The 18,916-nt window shown below is 45.0% G+C and overlaps 1 pseudogene; it reads right to left on the bottom strand.

Annotated features, from left to right (window-relative positions):
- LOC123484309 overlaps positions 1-18,916 on the bottom strand; it is a 96,634-nt pseudogene that overhangs the window by 45,039 nt on the left and 32,679 nt on the right.

Below are 18,916 nucleotides of genomic sequence, written 5' to 3'. Positions count from 1 at the left end.
TAAACAGTGCACTACTACAGACATAGTGCACTATATAGGAAATAGGGTCAAAAGTAGTGCATTATATAGGAATAGGCTGCCATTTGGGACGGGCCCAATACTTTAGTCTACTTTAGAAATGGACTTGCATGTGTTTGTGTCCGCCAGCCCTGGGCAGGTGATAGAAGCCAAGAGCCAGAGTAACAGAACAGCCAGGCTAAGTCATGTACCAGCTGGAGCGAGAGCAGGGGAAAAATCTGCTCACTGAAGGGGGGTGTGTTAATCCCATTGCCCGTTTATAACTGTACAGATGGATGGCCGGGATGGATGTAGGAGAGTGCTCCAGCAGACCCCCTCACACACACACACACATGCATGAGTGCACAAATAAACACACACTAGTCAGGACAGTGAAACATGACCCTTGGGATGAAGGGCCTGCTCAGGCCCTTGGTGTAGTTGGTCAGTCACACATTCGCCAACTGGGAGGGCATCGTGTGGAAAGAATCTCTTTCCCGTGTGTACTCAAGGAGTGTGACTGGTTCCAAACCAATCATCAAATCTCACTACAGACAATGAATAGCCTGTATGTATCGGCTGGCTTCATATGCATGATAGAAAAATGATCACATTTGGCAGATATGTACACTGAACAAAAATATAAACGCAACATGCAACAATTTCAACGATTTTACTGAGTTACAGTTCAAATAAGGAAATCAGTCAATTGAAATAAATGTATTAGGCCTTAATCTATGGAATTCACATGACTGGGAATATAATATGCATCTGTTGGTCACAGATACCATTAAAAAAAGGTAGGGGTGTGGATCAGAAAACCAGTCAGTATCTGTGTGACCATTTGTCTCATGCAGCGCGACACATCTCCTCGCATAGAGGTGACCAGGCTGTTGATTGTGGAATGTTGTACCACTCTCTTCAACGGCTGTGCGAAGTTGCTGGATATTGGCGTGGAATTGGAACACGCTGTCGTACACATCGATTCAGAGCATCTCAAACATGCTCAATGGGTGACATGTCTGATGAGTATGCAGGCCATGGAAGAACTGGGACATTTTCAGCTTCCAGGAATTGTGTACAGATCCTTCCGACATGGGGCCGCGCATTATCATGATGAAACATGAGGTGATGACGGAGGATGAATGGCACGACATTGGGCCTCAGGATCTCGTCACGGTATCTCTGTGCACTCAAATTGCAATCAATAAAACGTAATTGTGTTTTTTCTGTCCGTAGCTTATGCCTGCCCATACTATAACCCCACCGCCACCATGGAGCACCCTGTTCACAATGTTGACATCAGCAAACCGCCACCCCCACAACTGCCCGGTGCAGTTGAAACCGGGATTAATCCGTGAAGAGCACACTTCTCCAGCGTGACAGTGGCCATCGAAGGTGAGCATTTGCCCACTGAAGTCGGTTACGATGCCAAACTGCAGTCAGGTCAAGGACCCTGGTGAGGATGACCAGAACGCACAAAAGCTTCCCTGAGATGGTTTCTGACAGGTTGTGCAGAAATTATTTGGTTGTAAAAAGGATGTAAACGATTGTCTGTTATTTTTCATTTCTTAAACAAATAAATTACAGACGTAGGTTCAATTATTTGACTTCCATTTTTTTTTCTGTGAGCTCAATGCACATTGCACAGTTTCTCTAGAGATAAATCAGATACAGCCTGAACTGTGCGATGTAGTAGGGAGTTGTAGTTTCCAACAGGCCAATATTCTACATAGTTTAGCACCTTCAGACTCAACTCTGACCTCGAAGACAGTTCCACTGCATTTTTTCATTGTTCCCCTCTAATCAGGGACTGATTTAGACCTGGGACACCAGGTGTGTGCAATTAATTATCAGGTAGAACAGAAACCAGCAGGCTCTGGACCTCGTAGGGTAAGAGTTGAATACCCCTTGTTTAGCACATCAAATGTGTTAATTAACTACAATGACCATAATCCATTGCGCATCTACTTGTCGGTCTGTGTTTCTTTCCAGCCTGCTAAGGAAGAGACAGAACAATGCGCGATCGTGAGGGGATATAGAGAGCAGCTGTTGCTACGCGAGGTATCTCTACCTGAAAATACATGATCTAAATGATTGATAGTTGGTATTCAGCTGTAATAAAAGTATGCCTTATTTAGTTTGAAGAACTACAAAATTGTGATTTTGTCAGGCAGCATAAGCAGCAGCTTCATAGAAATGACTTGGAATTAAATAATTAAATAATAAAATAAAACAAATGTAATATACTTTTTATTTTAAAGTAAGTAAAGTAATGTGAATAAATTATGGTTAATAAGTGATAAGCAGGTATGGGCAGTCACTACCATCATGGGACTTTTTAAAATTGTTTTATCCTGTGTTGTTACAGCATTCAACCCACATAATGCATAGCACATTTAATGTAAAATAAATTATATTGGAACCGAAACTGAACAGACCTCAAAAAGCACTAAACGCTCAGTACTATGAACTGATTTAACCTTACTTGCATTTATATACATACAAAACAAAGACAGTAGCAACTTACAAGGTTGTCAGTGTACTTTTTCCTGAGACAGAGACTAAAGGCCTTTCCTTTTGTTTAATTGCATACAACAATGCTAGAGGACGAAGGACTCGCTATATAGTAGGCTAACTGTTCAGCACTAGACTGGGACTAGAGTCTGTACCTAGCCGGAAGCAGAGAAACAATTATAGATGTGAACCTGTTGTCATGGTTTTGGAGAGAGAACAGTGGAAAGGAGAACAACATTGGAAATGTTCCTCTATGGCTTCAGTTCTATCCTGGTTCCAAAAGAGCTGTTTGTGCTGTCTTGCCAACTCCTGTCAGGCGCGACAATGGCCATACGAGACAAGACAGCACAAACAGATCTGGGCGATCAGAGCCCCATACCTCTCCTGTCTCATCGGCCAGAGCCCTTTCCCTCCCCGTTTCTTGGCCAGAACCCTTTCCCTCCCCCCCTCCCAGAGCCCTTTCCCTCCCCGGTTTCATTGCCAGAGCCCTTTCCCTCCCCGGCTCCATTGGCCAGAACCCTTTCCTCCCCGCCTCACCGGCCAGAGCCCTTTTCCTCCCCGGTTTCATTGGCCAGAACCCTTTCCCTCCCCTGTCTCATCGGCCAGAGCCCTTTCCCCCCCGGGTTTCATTGGCCAGAACCCTTTCCTCTCCTGTCTCATTGGCTAGAGCGCTTTCCCTCTTCTGTCTCATTGGCCAGAGCCCTTTTCGCCTACTGTCTCACTGGCACAGAGCGCTTTCCTCGCCTACCCCCTTTATCCAGTGATTTAATGCCAGGCTACTTAATAGTAATGAATGGAGCCCAAGGCTAGGATTGATTTCCCCGTGGCGCCTTCTTTGTTTAATGTCCTCAGTTACATCTTAGTCTTAGGATGGGAGGAAATTCAACACTCAGAGGTTGGAGGACAGAGGAAGTTCAGGAGTAAAAACAAACAAAATAGAATTATTGTAAAATTGACTGTGTCCATAAAATGTATATGTCTGTATAAGCTAGAAGTGAGGCCTAAGCGTTGTTGTTCACTAGTTTACTCCAATTAGGGAAGGGATGGTGGGGGTTGGAAAGTAATAAAGGGAAATATATATATTTAAAGGATATGTATGTATGTATGTATGTATGTATGTATGTATGTATGTATATGTATATATATGTATATATATATATATACAGTTGAAGTCGGAAGTTTACATACACTTAGGTTGGAGTCATTAAAACTCGTCTTTCAACCACTCCACAAATTTCTTGTTAACAAACTATAGTTTTGGCAAATCGGTTAGGACATCTACTTTGTGCATGACACAAGTAATTTTTCCAACAATTCTTTACAGACAGATTATTTCACTTATAATTCACTGTATCACAATTCCAGTGGGTCAGAAGTTTACATACACTAAGTTGACTGTGCCTTTAAACAGCTTGGAAAATTCCAGAAAATGATGTCATGGCTTTAGAAGCTTCTGATAGGCTAATTGACATCATTTGAGTCAATTGGAGGTGTACCTGTGGATATATTTCAAGGCCTACCTTCAAACTCAGTGCCTCTTTGCATGACATCATAGGAAAATCAAAAGAAATCAGCCAAGACCTCAGAAAAAAAATTGTAGACCTCCACCAGTCTGGTTCATCCTTGGGAGCAATTTCCAAACGCCTGAAGGTACCACGTTCATCTGCACAAACAATAGTACGCAAGTATAAACACCATGGGACCACGCAGCCGTCATAACGCTCAGGAAGGATACCGTTCTGTCTCCTAGAGATTAACGTGCTTTGGTGCGAAAAGTGCAAATCAATCCCAGAACAACAGCAAAGGACCTGTGAAGATGCTGGAGGAAACAGGCACAAAAGTATCTATATCCACAGTAAAAACGAGCCCTATATCGACATAACCTGAAAGGCCGCTCAGCAAGGAAGAAGCCACTGCTCCAAAACTGCCATAAAAAAGACAGACTACGGTTTGAAACTGCACATGGGGACAAAGATCGTACTTTTTGGAGAAATGTCCTCTGGTCTGATTAAACAAAAATAGAACTGTTTGGCCATAATGACCATTGTTATGTTTGGAGGAAAAAGGGGGCAGCTTGCAAGCCGAAGAACACCATCCCAACCGTGAAGCACGGGGGTGGCAGCATCATGCTGTGGGGGTGCTTTGCTGCAGGAGGGACTGGTGCACTTCACAAAATAGATGGCATCAGAGGAAGGAAAATGATGTGGATATATTGGAAGCAACATCTCAAGACGCCAGTCAGGAAGTTAAAGCTTGGTCGCAACGGGTTTCCAAATGGAGACTTGTGGAGGTCTCACCATTTCTGTTCTGAGGTTTTGGCTGATTACATTGATGGAAGTTACAACCTAACTGCAATATTAAAGCTGATCTACCCCTCCCCTAAAAAAATAAAAAATAAAATAAAAACACTCATAGAAAATAACAGTTTTGTTTATTCAAGCCCCATTGTTGTTGTTACACAACTGCAAGTGTGAGATACAGTGACTTCCCCTTAAGCCTGGAAACTGAGAGCTACTATGACAGGATAGAAAACAATATGCTGGGGATAAGGTGGATGTTTCTCCATAGGCAAGGGTAGGGGACACAAAGCCAACATGCCCGATGCACCGAAACAAATCTGTGTTTCATTTCGACCCATGGTGTAACCAACGTGCGCTTGATTAGTTACAGATATCATCTAACCCTCGCAGCTAGTAAACTGGATGACATGAAAAGCCCTGTGACGTATGAGAATGGCATACTCTATCCGCAACACAAAGGGTCTATTGAGCCTGGTCTGCTATTCCAGCCTGACGTGGGCCAGACCACTGAAACTGAGACTGGAGAGAGGTATTCATTCATTCTGGGTAACATTTTGCTTTCCATCAGCCATGGGGAAAAGGTTAAAATACCCTGGGGTGGTGGACTCTCTCTCCCCACCCCTGGGTCGTGTTTATTAGGCCACGAATAACAGTGTTAACGTGTTTTGCAATGGAAGACAAAAATGAGTGTCTTATTAGACGAGTACAGGTTGCCCTCCCTGTTTTAGACTATTTTCATCCATTTAGTGTCTTATGAACATGACACTGTCATTAGGTGGTAGTAGGGTGAAGTTGCCCCAGACTCTGATCTTTGGTCAGTTTAGTATTTTCCCCACTAATGGTTAAGATTAGATTGGGGAGGGGAAGCTGATCCTAGATCTGCACCCCAGAGCCATTAGGTGGTACTTACGGAACATGGTGTTGAACTGTTGGGGGTTGAGGTTCCACTTGCCCCAGGGGGTCTTGTGGCCCTTGGACTGAGCATAGTGGGCGGGGTTGAACTCGGGCTCGGTCCGAAGGAATCCAACACCCGCAGCATACACCCATAACACACACCAAACATGACAAAGTTATCTTACACCTGTCACACACACATACATCTGTAATACACACCACATTATAGCATTAATACACACTTCCAGCTGTATGCCCCAACCACTAATAAATGGTTAAATAATTTCATGATGCATATCTTTTCCACACCTTCAGCCTGGTCACAGATAGTGTACAAAGCTCAGAGAGCTTCCCACAGATCAGACTGGAAGAGTAAAGGTTACACATCATGACTAATTAGAGGACCAGAGAAAGGATGTCATGTGGAATGGAATGACACATTCATGACTTTTCTTTCTCACTTTTTCTCAGTCTCTCTCTCAGTCTTGATCTTCCTCCATCTATCTCTACATCCATCTCCGCCTCTCTTTCCAGTCACCCTCTCTCAGTTCTCTGACGCATGCTTTTTCAGCTAACAAGTCCCCCCTCCCCCAAAGAAAATGTCCAAAACCTAAAAATAAACGCTGGCTATCTTCACCACTATTCCCTTCCATCATTAATCCTTCTGGACAGAGCCCAGCATACTTATTTGACTGACCCCTGGCGGGTGGAGGTGTAATAATGAGCATTAATCAAATTGATGAGGAGCCAGGAGTACCAGAGGGGCCGGCTATGCTCAGTCTGGCAGCCCAGGCAAGGCCACTCCTGACCAGGCAGATGTTTCGCAGATGGTGGGTGGGTGTGTGTGTGTGGGAAAGAGAAAGAGAAAGACAGTGTGAGTGTGTGTGCGTGTGTGAGAGACAGTGTGTGTCTTCTCAAGATGCTCAGGAAATATGGGAAATGGATTCACAATGAGGAAACTCAAGACCAGTGGGACTAAAGCCACAGCATGCAAATCACTTTATTTTGAGACATTTGAGTATTGTCAGACGCAGTACAACATTCTTAGGAGATGAGATGGAGAGGAGAGGGAGAGAAGAGAAAAGAGAGAGAGAGAAGAGAGAGAGAGAGAGAGAGAGAGAGAGAGAGAGAGAGAGAGAGAGAGAGAGAGAGAGAGAGAGAGAGAGAGAGAGAGAGAGAGAGAGAGAGAGAGAGAGAGAGAGAGTCCAGGTGAAATACTCTTTTCAAATGAGAGATTGTTGTAGACTGGAGACAAAGGTCTGTAATTCAAACATTGTTCAGATCAGTGGCAAGGAGTACAGAACTGTCACCTTTAAGATATCAGTCGTGTTTATAATGATTTCCATGTAGTAAAGAATTAGACAAACTGAAATTATAGCGTATTATAGCCAGCAAATGATTACAGTTGATACGATGACTGAAGCAAGCATTGGTTTTCTGCAGTGAGAGTGTGAGAGAGACAAAAAGGGAGATAGATTGATACAGAAAGAGAGAGAAAGACCTAATTAATGTGTGTGTGTGTGTGTGTGTGCATGCATGCGTGCCTGTATGCATGTGTGTGCCTGCGTGTGTGCGTGTGCCTGCCTGCGTGTGTGCGTGCCTGCGTGTGTGCCTGCCTGCATGTGTGTGTGCGCGAGAGGGAAGAAGAGTGACAGGACAGGAGAGGTGGCTGCACTCATTAATTCTAAAGCCACTAATACTGCTGAGCCGATCACTCGGATTCTCCCTACAGTCCTTTCACTGCCCTGAACAACCACACTCACTTTCACTTTGGCCTTAGAACACTATCCTCGCTGTCTCAAATTATCTTCCCTCTTGAGACTCAGACTGCGTCCCTAATGGCACCCTATTCCCTATATAGTGCAGTGCACTACTTTTGACAAGAGTCCCATAGGGCTTTGGTCAAAAGTAGTGCACTACAGTGAGCTCCAAAAGTATTGGGACAGTGACACATTTTTTGTTGTTTTGGCTCTGTACTCCAGCACTTTGGATTTGAAACGATACAATGACTATGAGGTTTTATTGTAAATAAGAATATAATATGTTTCTGAACACTTCTACATTAATGTGGACGCTACCATGATTATGGATAGTCCTGAATGAATCATGAATAATGATGAGTGAAAAAATTACAGATATCATACTCCAAAAAAATGTAATGTAATCAATTGTAATGATGAGAGGTTAGCATGTCTTGGGGGTATGATATTTGTGCATCTGTAACTTTCTCACTCATCATTATTCACCATTCATTCAGGACTATCCGTAATGATGGTAGCATCCACATTAATGTAGAAGAGGCTGGAAAATGAAAGAGACTCAAAGATGCAATCCAGGATCTTAAGCACGACAAATTTGTAACACATTGCACAAATTGGATTTGTAACATATTACACGAATTGACAAAAAAAAAAAAAAAAGCAGGACGTAACATATCATACGAAATGAATCACATAGTACACAATTGGATGACGTAGTATACAAAAAAACAGGAACCCGTTTTGCCTCGTGAGCACCACTTTCAAAACTACTGGCTGAAATTATACAAAAGTTCTGGAGCATCACTTTAAGTGGAGAGGGAGAGCACTGGACAGACAAGGAGGAGGAAGGGGGAGCAGGAGGGGACATCTGTAAGAAGAACCTAAACAAGACAGGATTAGATAACGATGGGCGAGACCAAAACTGTTCCATGATGTGATTTGTCAGCTTAAAAATCTAAATGCACATTCAACAGAAGTTTTGTCTGAAGTTACAGTAAAACAGTGGCATCTTATAACCTTCCTGGAAGTGCACATCACAAAATCAACAATGAATGAAGTGGCCAAATGTAAATGTCTCCACCAATATGTATAACAAGCAAATTCATCAGTGGGGCTATTAGCGAACCTGACTTATTGTTCTCACAAGGCGGTTCTCGTAACAACCTCCAACCACACCAATGGATACCTCAGAGGAACAATACCCAGTAGGCGGCGGTTCAGACAGTCCTATCAGTGGAGCGAGCGTTGCGCACGCACATGCACACACACAGATAGAGAGAGGGCCGAAAACAGACACATTAACAGACACAACCAGGACCACTGCTCCATTACTAGTTCGGACCTTGACCTGATGTTCCCCTGGAATCGGCCTACCAACATGGGAAATCAGACATAATGCAATTTCTGCCCAGTGAGAGAGAACATTTTGATGACAGCCACTGTAACAGAGGTGGTTCTCATGATTGTGAGCTTGCTTGATGAGTAACCTTGCATGAGACCTGAAAACTTTTGTTAGCTTGTAAAAATAGGGGTTTACAGAAGAAAAACCCATCCACCCATCCAGGCAGGGGGAGCAGGCTGCGTCCCCCCCACCTCAGCCTGGTCTGCATGGCCCCCCAATCTGATCCGGGGTCCTGTGTGGCTCAGTTGGTAGAGTATGGCTCTTGCAATGCCAGGGTTGTGGGTTCGATTCCCACGGGGGACAAGTATGGGAAAAAAGTATGAAAATGGATGCACTCACTACTGTAAGTTGCTCTGGATAAGAGCATCTGCTGATTGACTAAAATGTAAATCCATCCTGGGCCTGGGTCTCAGCCTTCTCATTCAGATGCTAATGAGTGTGTAAATCATATCTTTCCCCCTTCTGTGCTTGGATCTTTGTCACCTGAATAGCTACCCTACCAGGTATGAAACTGCAGGAAATAGGCCTCTTTTCATCCCGCCAACCTCTCTCCGCCTCTCTCCAATCAGTAAATGAGCGGTGGCGAACCCCCTGACAACGGGCCCCAGCGAGGCTCGGCGTCCTACAGGGAGGGATACAGCCTCGGGAGACTCACAGGGACACAGACACAGAGCCTGACACTGTTACCACTTCCCAATTAGTCAGAGCAACCAGGAGGAAGCAGCTTCCAAAGAGGCCTCATCACCTTACACAGACATAAACGAGGATACCAGGAAACTCATTGGATGCAAAAACTAAAATGCTCTTATTTTAACTGAGACATTGTATGACGATTCAGATAGATTTCAGAACCATGTGTATATGAGATGAGTTGTGTTAGTCGATAGGTATTCTTCTAGGAGACAGAGGTGTAAGTAATCAGAGACAGACACAGACAGACAGACAGACAGACAGACAGACAGAGATATAGAGTTGGAGATATGGAGTACTTACTGGTAGTGGACCCAGGAGGGCCCCAATGTCTTCTTGAACTGGGTCAGGCCCACAATGTCAATGTAGATGAGCTCCACCACCTTGTCCCCCTGGGTGGGGCAGCTGGACTTGTTCCCCATCACTCTCCTCATGATCCTGCATGAGGCGAGGGAGTGGGCTTAGCTAGGACACACAGGGTGTATCTGAAATGGCACCATATTCCCATATATAGTTCACTACATTTGACCAGGGCTCTGGGGTTGAGAACAGTTTTAAATTCACTGTAACATGGACAATAACGTTGTATTGTATTGTAATATACACTGCTCAAACAAATAAAGGGAACACTAAAATAACACATCCTAGATCTGAATGAATGAAATAATCTTATTCAATACTTTTTTCTATACATAGTTGAATGTGCTGACAACAAAATCACACAAAAATTATCAATGGAAATCAAATTTATCAACCCATGGAGGTCTGGATTTGGAGTCACACTCAAAATTCAAGTGGAAAACCACACTACAGGCTGATCCAACTTTGATGTAATGTCCTTAAATCAAGTCAAATGAGGCTCAGTAGTTGTGTGGCCTCCACGTGCCTGTATAACCTCCCTACAACGCCTGGGCATGCTCCTGATGAGGTGGCGGATGGTCTCCTGAAGGATCTCCTCCCAGACCTGGACTAAAGCATCCGCCAACTCCTGGACAGTCTGTGGTGCAACGTGGCGTTGGTGGATGGAGCGAGACATGATGTCCCAGATGTGCTCAATTGGATTCAGGTCTGGGGAACGGGCGGGCCAGTCCATAGCATCAATGCCTTCCTCTTGCAGGAACTGCTGACACACTCCAGCCACATGAGGTCTAGCATTGTCTTGCATTAGGAGGAACCCAGGGCCAACCGCACCAGCATATGGTCTCACAAGGGGTCTGAGGATCTCATCTCGGTACCTAATGGCAGTCAGGCTACCTCTGGCGAGCACATGGAGGGCTGTGCGGCCCCCCAAAGAAATGCCACCCCACACCATGACTGACCCACGCAAACCGGTCATGCTGGAGGATGTTGCAGGCAGCAGAACGTTCTCCACGGCGTCTCCAGACTCTGTCATGTCTGTCACATGTGCTCAGTGTGAACCTGCTTTCATCTGTGAAGAGCACAGGGCGCCAGTGGCGAATTTGCCAATCTTGGTGTTCTCTGGCAAATGCCAACCCCTGCACGGTGTTGGGCTGTAAGCACAACCCCCACCTGTGGACGTCGGGCCCTCATACCACCCTCATGGAGTCTGTTTCTGACCGTTTGAGGAGACACATGCACATTTGTGGCCTGCTGGAGGTCATTTTGCAGGGCTCTGGCAGTGCTCCTCTGCTCCTCCTTGCACAAAGGCGGAGGTAGCGGTCCTGCTGCTGGGTTGTTGCCCTCCCACGGCCTCCTCCACGCTCTTCCTGATGTACTGGCCTGTCTCCTGGTAGCGCCTCCATGCTCTGGACACTACGCTGACAGACACAGCAAACCTTCTTGCCACAGCTCGCATTGATGTGCCATCCTGGATGAGCTGCACTACTTGAGCCACTTGTGGGGTTGTAGACTCCGTCTCATGCTACCACTAGAGTGAAAGCACTGCCAGCATTCAAAAGTGACCAAAACATCAGCCAGGAAGCATAGGAACTGAGAAGTGGTCTGTGGTCACCACCTGCAGAACCACTCCTTTATTGGGGGTGTCTTGCTAATTGCCTATAATTTCCACCTGTTGTCTATTCCATTTGCACAACAGCATGTGAAATGTATTGTCAATCAGTGTTGCTTCCTAAGTGGACAGTTTGATTTCACAGAAGTGTGATTGACTTGGAGTTACATTGTGTTGTTTAAGTGTTCCCTTAATTTTTTTGAGCAGTGTATTAAAAAAGAGAGCAACAACGTGATGTAAACACACAACAAACAAAGAGAAGAATGCTATGGATTGTTTACACACAGTAAACCCCTCTTACGCAAATAGGAAGTAATATGAGACAGGTTTTACCTAACGAAGCAGGACGAGAGTATGTGGGAGTTTTTCAGAAGCAGGTGGGTTGCAACCACCTCACATTCCACTAGCTTTAGCTGTATTGTGAAGTTATTCTGCTTCTCATTCCATAGGTGACCTTGGGGAGGTAATACCTGGGGCTGTATGTATCACGCATCTCAGAGTAGGAGTGCTGCTGATCTAGGATCAGTTTTGCCTTTTAGATCACAATGAATAAGACTACATGGACAGGGGAGAACTGGACCTGTATCCATAAAGAGTGCTGATGATCTAGGATCAAGTCCCAACCTGTCCATATAATCTTATTCATTATGATCTCAAATGTGAAACTGATTCTAGATCAGAACTCTTACTCTGACTTGTTCAATAAGAAACGCTCTTTATCATTTTACGTTGGAAAACGTTTTAACCGTTTTGCTACGGTACTCCGCACTGAACACCACCCAGATGTTTCTGAGGGGTGCACACACACACTCTATGGACTCACTCTTTGAGCTCGGCCAGGGAGGCGGAGATGCGTACGTCGTGGCCCAGCAAGTAGAGGGTGGTGATGAGGTCACTCCATTGCACCAGCTCCCCCAGGGGCCCCCCACTGAAGGCGTTCTCTGCGATCTTGAAGCCCGACTCCTTGGTCAACAGGCCCAGGTGCACCAGGATCTGACGGAGAGAGGGGGGCAAAGATCATGTCAGTTCAGTTTAAATCTATTGTTTCTCATTGTAGCTCAGTTGGTTAGAGCATGGTGCTAGCAATGCCAGGGTTGGGAGTTTGATTCCCAATGGGGCTATCAATACAAAAATGTATGCAAATGATATATTATCAACATTATATAAAAAATTAATACACTATTACTGGAAACCAATAAATCACTGGGTGTAATATAGTGTGCAACTTTCTTTCTTATTTTTTCAAGTATGTTCGGCATTCCGCCAACCATTTGGGTGTGCGTCTTTAGTTTCTGAAGAAATTAAACAGTAATCCAAACGCAATTCAATGGGTTGGAAAAATTTAATATGGCATTTTCCCTATTCAAATGGCAGGCTTGTTTCAATTCCCTGAGTTCAACGTAGCAGAATGTATGTCAAAGATGCACTCCACAGAAGACGTATCATTATTAACATCAGAGCGCACAAGAGAGTCTCCTTCTATTCACACACTGAGCCACAGGAGAGAATCCAACATTACAATGTTCTGTGCTTTCTATGGACGTCTCAACACACTTTCAGCTGCTGTGTTAGCCAGCCACAAGAATGCGTCCCAAATGGCACCCTATTCCCTATATAGTGCACTACTTTTGACCAGGGCCCATAGTAGTGCACTATGTAGGGGATAGGGTACAATTTGGGACAGAGACACAATCACTAAGGTGCATTGTTCAGGGATTAATGGTAGAGAGAGGATTATGGCTGTAATAATATAAAGTCAACATTCAGCCACCCAGCACACTATGACTCTGTTTCAAATGGCACCCTATTCCCTATATAGTGTACTACTATCGACCAAGGAATATAGGGCTATGGTAAAAAGTAGTGCACTTTACAGGGTATAGGGTGCCATTTGGGAATAAGCCTATCTTGACTCTTTAGGGTCATGGAAATGGGGCAGGCGCCATGTTCCTAACCTGATCCCAGATCTGTTTGTGCAGTCTTGCCAAGTTGGCTCCAAGTTGGCAAGACAGCACAAAGAGATCTGGGATCAGGCTACTTTGTTCCTGCTCTGAGCCTTTGGCATGATAGAGGTTGGGCTGCGTCCCGATTCACCACACTTCTCCAAAAGTGTACTCTTGCTCACTCAAGCCAATGCTTACACCAATCATATGTTTTAAAATCCATTATGAGGAGCATGCAAGTGCACAGTTCTGGAAATAAGTGAAGAATTGGCGTTTCAGGTGCAAGAGACTTTGTTCCACTCTAACTAAAGGGAATAGGGCTCTCACCATATGTCATATCCAAACTGTTCGAAGCCGTTGAGTCAGAAAGAGGAGGTGGAGGTGAATTATTTACAAAGTCCTGAAGATCATTAGGGAACTGAAACCTCCATTATTAATAATTGGGGACAGGTACCTACCCAGAACACAATGGACTTTCCTTGTTTCACTTTTCTCAGTTCAGAAAGGCATGGGGTGATTCTATTCTCTTGTAGCTAATATATTTTCGGAGGTGTGTGTGCGTGCGTGCGTGCACATGAGTATGTGTTTGTGAGTGTGTCCGTGTTCTACCTTCTTCCTCTTGCGCTTGGCCAGGTCCTGCTTGGCAGCCAGGGCGCGGATGGCATTGATCCAGGGGTCTTCCATGCGCTTGATCCGGAGCATCATCCAGCGGAACTCCTCTCGCCGAGACATGACCCGGTACAGCTCATCGAAGCTTGTCCGGATCTCCGTCTAGGGAGAAGACACGACACAATTTAGACACCCCTACTCTTTAGGCGTTATGGTTTAACCCATTAACCTCTTTCAAGGTTTACCCTATAGAAGGAGAATGTTAGCCTCTGAAAGGGGGTAGTTAGACAGTCAGTAGGTACATTTGTTTTGGATCGGCAGAAGCCCCAGGTGGGCGGATTGTGCACATTTTAGACAAAAGTGAAATCTCCACCCACCTGTGGCACAGGATGATGACAAACCAGCACGCCCAATTGTGTTTATCGTGATCAGTTTGAGCAAGGAGGCAGAGAATCGCTGATATTCATTACATAATGAGTAGTTATGTAGGATGCAAGGTAATTTGTAGATCAGTGATTCTGTAATACTGTCAATCTCCAACACGCACATTGGTATTGAAATCCATCGATTCACATGGAGGAGGGATCGGTCACAACATACAGGCTATAAAGAGGATTCTCATCAACTTAAACATTTAAGCTACAAAGTGCCAAGTTCTGCCAGGCGCTCTTTGCATTACAAAGACATATGGCTCCTTATTGAATGCTGGAATGCAATGATACCAATCTACATATTTCTCAGCTTCTCTCGGGTCAATATTTAAGAAAGCTTTTCCACAGCCACCTCGGTTGAGATGTAGCCCTGCCTGCCATTAACAGCTGCTAAAGCTAGGGAAACAACTCACTAACAACGCTCTGGTAGTGTATTACCATCCCTCATCAGGACAGGAAATCACTGGGAGAGAAAAGTCTGGGGCTGTGTCCCAAATGGCATCCTATTCTATATATAGTGCACTACTTTTGACCATAGCGTTATGGGCAAAAAATCACAACCACCATCAATGGGGATCTCAAAGACAAAAGGATCACTCATGTTGACATATCCGAAGGGCGGCAAAGAGTATTCCATTTTGACTTATCGCATTATCCATAACCGGGAGCGGAGTAATATTCAAAGCCAATAACGGCGAGACACGCCCAGAGCTCTGAGCCCAGACGGCCCATTGGCATAGCGACAGGCATTATGGTATACATCCTCTCCCGCTCTAACATTGCTTATGCATTAGTCGATACCATTTGAGCTAAAAGACAAGCGGACGAGGTCATTTCTAAAGAGCACATGGTGTCATAATATTATAAAAGCTATTCAATGCCCTCGTGACTTGGCATTTGTCTTCAGGCCGTGTACTCTGTCTGGCCAGTCCCCAAAGGGGTGAGAGTGAAAAGGACAGATATTTTCTTATCACATTGTCATTTTCACATTGTGCCAACCCAAACCAAACTGTGTTGGCTCTAATATTTTATTTTCACGTTGTCCTTTCCAGCACGGTTCCAGTAACTATGCTCAGTTTGTCTCGGCTTGGCAGTGTGGAAAGCCCTTCAGTTCAGACACTCACCTGGCCCCTCCGGTCGGCCTCCTCATTCAACGTCTTGGTCCTCCACGGCAGGCGCGGGCACCAGTTCTCCACCTAAAATGACATTAACATCAGAATATAACATCAGAAGGAACTGAGATGGAAAATGTGAGTGTTTCATATGGGGCCTGTGAACTCTGCCAACGGAGAGGAGAGAGAGGAGAGGACAGGACACAGGAGCGAGGGAGGGAGGAAGGGAGACTAGGGCTGTGTCCCAAATGGCACCCTCTTTCTTCCCTATATAGTGCACTCTTTTGACCAGAGCTCTATGGGGTAATATTCGGGATGCAGCCTAGAAGGCAAATCAGGCAGTCATTAGGCAGGTAACTGTTTCAGTGAAAGCAGATGTCATGCTGACAGAGGCATGGCTTACTTTGTTCTCACTTCAGAGGTTCTGGGGGAGAGGCGGTGAGTGTTTGATGCATCGACTAGCAATGGTGGGCCCAGCCTCACTGTTGAGTGCAGATACAGAGATAGACAGAGAACCAATGTGGCCCCACCCTACTGTAATGACATCCTATTCCTTATATAGTGCACTACTTTTGGGGTCTCTGGCCAATAGGGTGTAGGGCTCTGACAAAAAGTAGTTCACTACATAGGGGATAAGGCGCCATTTGGATAAACTCTTAATTGATTAAGCCTCAATCAACCTCATTCACTCACTGGGCCAGTCAGGCAACCAGTGGATCCTGATACACTACAATTGGCCCTTAAAATGGATGCTGGGGTTTTTGCTGTGACAGTCCCAACGTTGGGGCCATCCGTCTGGCTGTCCAATCTGGGCATGGGAAATTAGGCTACATCCCAAATTCCTCCTCACTCTGGGGAGGTTGCAATGTGTGTGTGTAATGCCAGACAGAAAGCAAGAGAGAGAGAGGCAGAGAGGAAGAACAAGGCCGATATTATATGGAAATACATGCATATCGCCATGGTGACAGCAGGTCACACTGACTTCAGTGCAGTAAAACGGTCGGTGATAGAGAGCTGTCTCGTTTCACAGACCTCTCACTGGCTGCATACCTAAGGGATCCCTATAGTCAAAAGTAGTGTACTAAAAATGGAATAGGATGGCATTTGGAATGCAACCATCCTCTCTCCCTCAAAGGTAAATTCCACCCACACACACAGTCCCAAAATGTTTTACATGTCAGCAATCTAGTTCAATCAAGATATATAAACTTTCAAAATACAGAAATACAGCCGGTGTTATCCATTTTGCATCATATGATGCTGCGTGTTGCATCATATAATGCAAAATGCATCACACTAGCTGTATTTTGAAAGTTATATACACTACTGGTCAAAAGTTTTAGAACACCTACTCATTCAAGGGTTATTCTTTATTTTTACTATTTTCTACATTGTAGAATAATAGTGAAGACATCAACACTATGAAATAACACATATGGAATCATTTAGTAACCAATATATATTTTATATTTGGTATTCTTCAAATAGCCACCCTTTGCCTTGATGACAGCTTTGCACACTCTTGGCATTCTCTCAACCAGCTTCATGAGGTAGTCACCTGGAATGCATTTAAATTAACAGGTGTGCCTTCTTCAAAGTTAATTTGTGGAATTTCTTTCCTCCTTAATGCGTTTGAGCCAATCAGTTGTGTTGTGACAAGGTAGGGGGGGTATATAGAAGATATCCCTATTTGTTAAAAGACCAAGTCCATATTATGGTAAGAACAGCTCAAATAAGCAAAGAGAAACGACAGTCCATCATTACTTTAAGACATGAAGGTCAGTCAATACGGAACATTTCAAGAACTTTGAACGTTTCTTCAAGCGCAGTCACAAAAACCATCAAGCGCTATAATGAAACTGGCTCTCATGAGGACCGCCGCAGGAATGGAAGACCCAGAGTCACCTCTGCTGCAGATGATAAGTTCATTAGAGTTACCAGCCTCAAAAATTGCAGCCTAAATAAATGCTTCACAGAGTTCAAGTAACAGACACATCTCAACATCAACTGCTCAGAGGAGATTGTGTGAATCAGGCCTTCATGGTCGAATTGCTGCAAAGAAACCACTACTAAAGGACACCAATAATAAGAAGAGACTTGCTTGGGCCAAGAAACACGAGCAATGGACATTAGACCAGTGGACATGTGTCCTTTGGTCTGGAGTCCAAATTGGAGATTTTTGGTTCTAACCGGCGTGTCTTTGTGAGACGCGTGTGGGTGAATGGATGATCTCCGCATGTGTATTTCCCACCGTAAAGCATGGAGGACGAGGTGTTATGGTGTGGGGGTGCTTAGCTGGTGACACTGTTTGTGATGTATTTAGAATTCAAGGCACACTTAACCAGCATGGCTACCACAGCATTCTGCAACGCCATCCCATCTGGTTTGGGCTTAGTGGGACTATCATTTGTTTTTCAACAGGACAATGACCCAACACACCTCCAGGCTGTGTAAGGGCTATTTTACCAAGAAGGAGAGTGATGGAGTGCTGCATCAGATGACCTGGCCTCCACAATCCCCCGACCTCAACCCAATTGAGATGGTTTGGGATGAGTCGGACAGCAGAGTGAAGGAAAAGCAGCCAACAAGTGCTCAGCATATGTGGGAACTCCTTCAAGACTGTTGGAAAAGCATTCCAGGTGAAGCTGGTTGAGAGGCAGCCTCTGGAACTGCCGTTCTGCTGCCAACAAAGCTGACTTCATCCCAGCCTATGCCAACCTCCAGTCCCTCGACTTCCTGGCGCTGACGGAAACATGGATCACCACTGAAAACACTGCTACTCCTACTGCTCTCTCCTCGTCTGACCATGTGTTCTCGCATACCCCGAGAGCATCTGGTCAGAGGGGTGGTGGTACAGGAATCCTCATCTCTCCCAAGTGGACATTCTCAATTTTTCCCCTAACCCATCTGTCTATCTCCTCATTTGAATCCCATGCTGTCACAGTCACTAGCCCATTTAAGCTTAATATCCTTGTCATCTATCGCCCTCCAGGTTCCCTTGGAGAGTTCATCAATGAGCTTGACGCCTTGATAAGTTCCTTCCCTGAGGATGGCTCACCCCTCACAGTTTTGGGGGATTTCAACCTCCCTATGTCCACATTTGACTCATTTCTCTCTGCCTCCTTCTTTCCACTTCTCTCCTCTTTTGACCTCACCCTCTCACCGTCCCCCCTACTCACAAGGCAGGCAATACGCTTGACCTCATCTTCACTAGATGCTGCTCCTCTACTAATCTCACTGCAACTCCCCCTCCATGTCTCCGACCACTACTTTGTTTCCTTTTCTCTCTCAC

The sequence above is a fragment of the Coregonus clupeaformis genome, unplaced genomic scaffold, assembly GCF_020615455.1.
Source record: "Coregonus clupeaformis isolate EN_2021a unplaced genomic scaffold, ASM2061545v1 scaf0271, whole genome shotgun sequence".
NCBI classification, from domain to species: Eukaryota; Metazoa; Chordata; class Actinopteri; order Salmoniformes; family Salmonidae; genus Coregonus; species Coregonus clupeaformis.
Note: the sequence above shows the minus strand (reverse complement) of the source record. Positions and strands in the feature narration are given on the sequence as shown.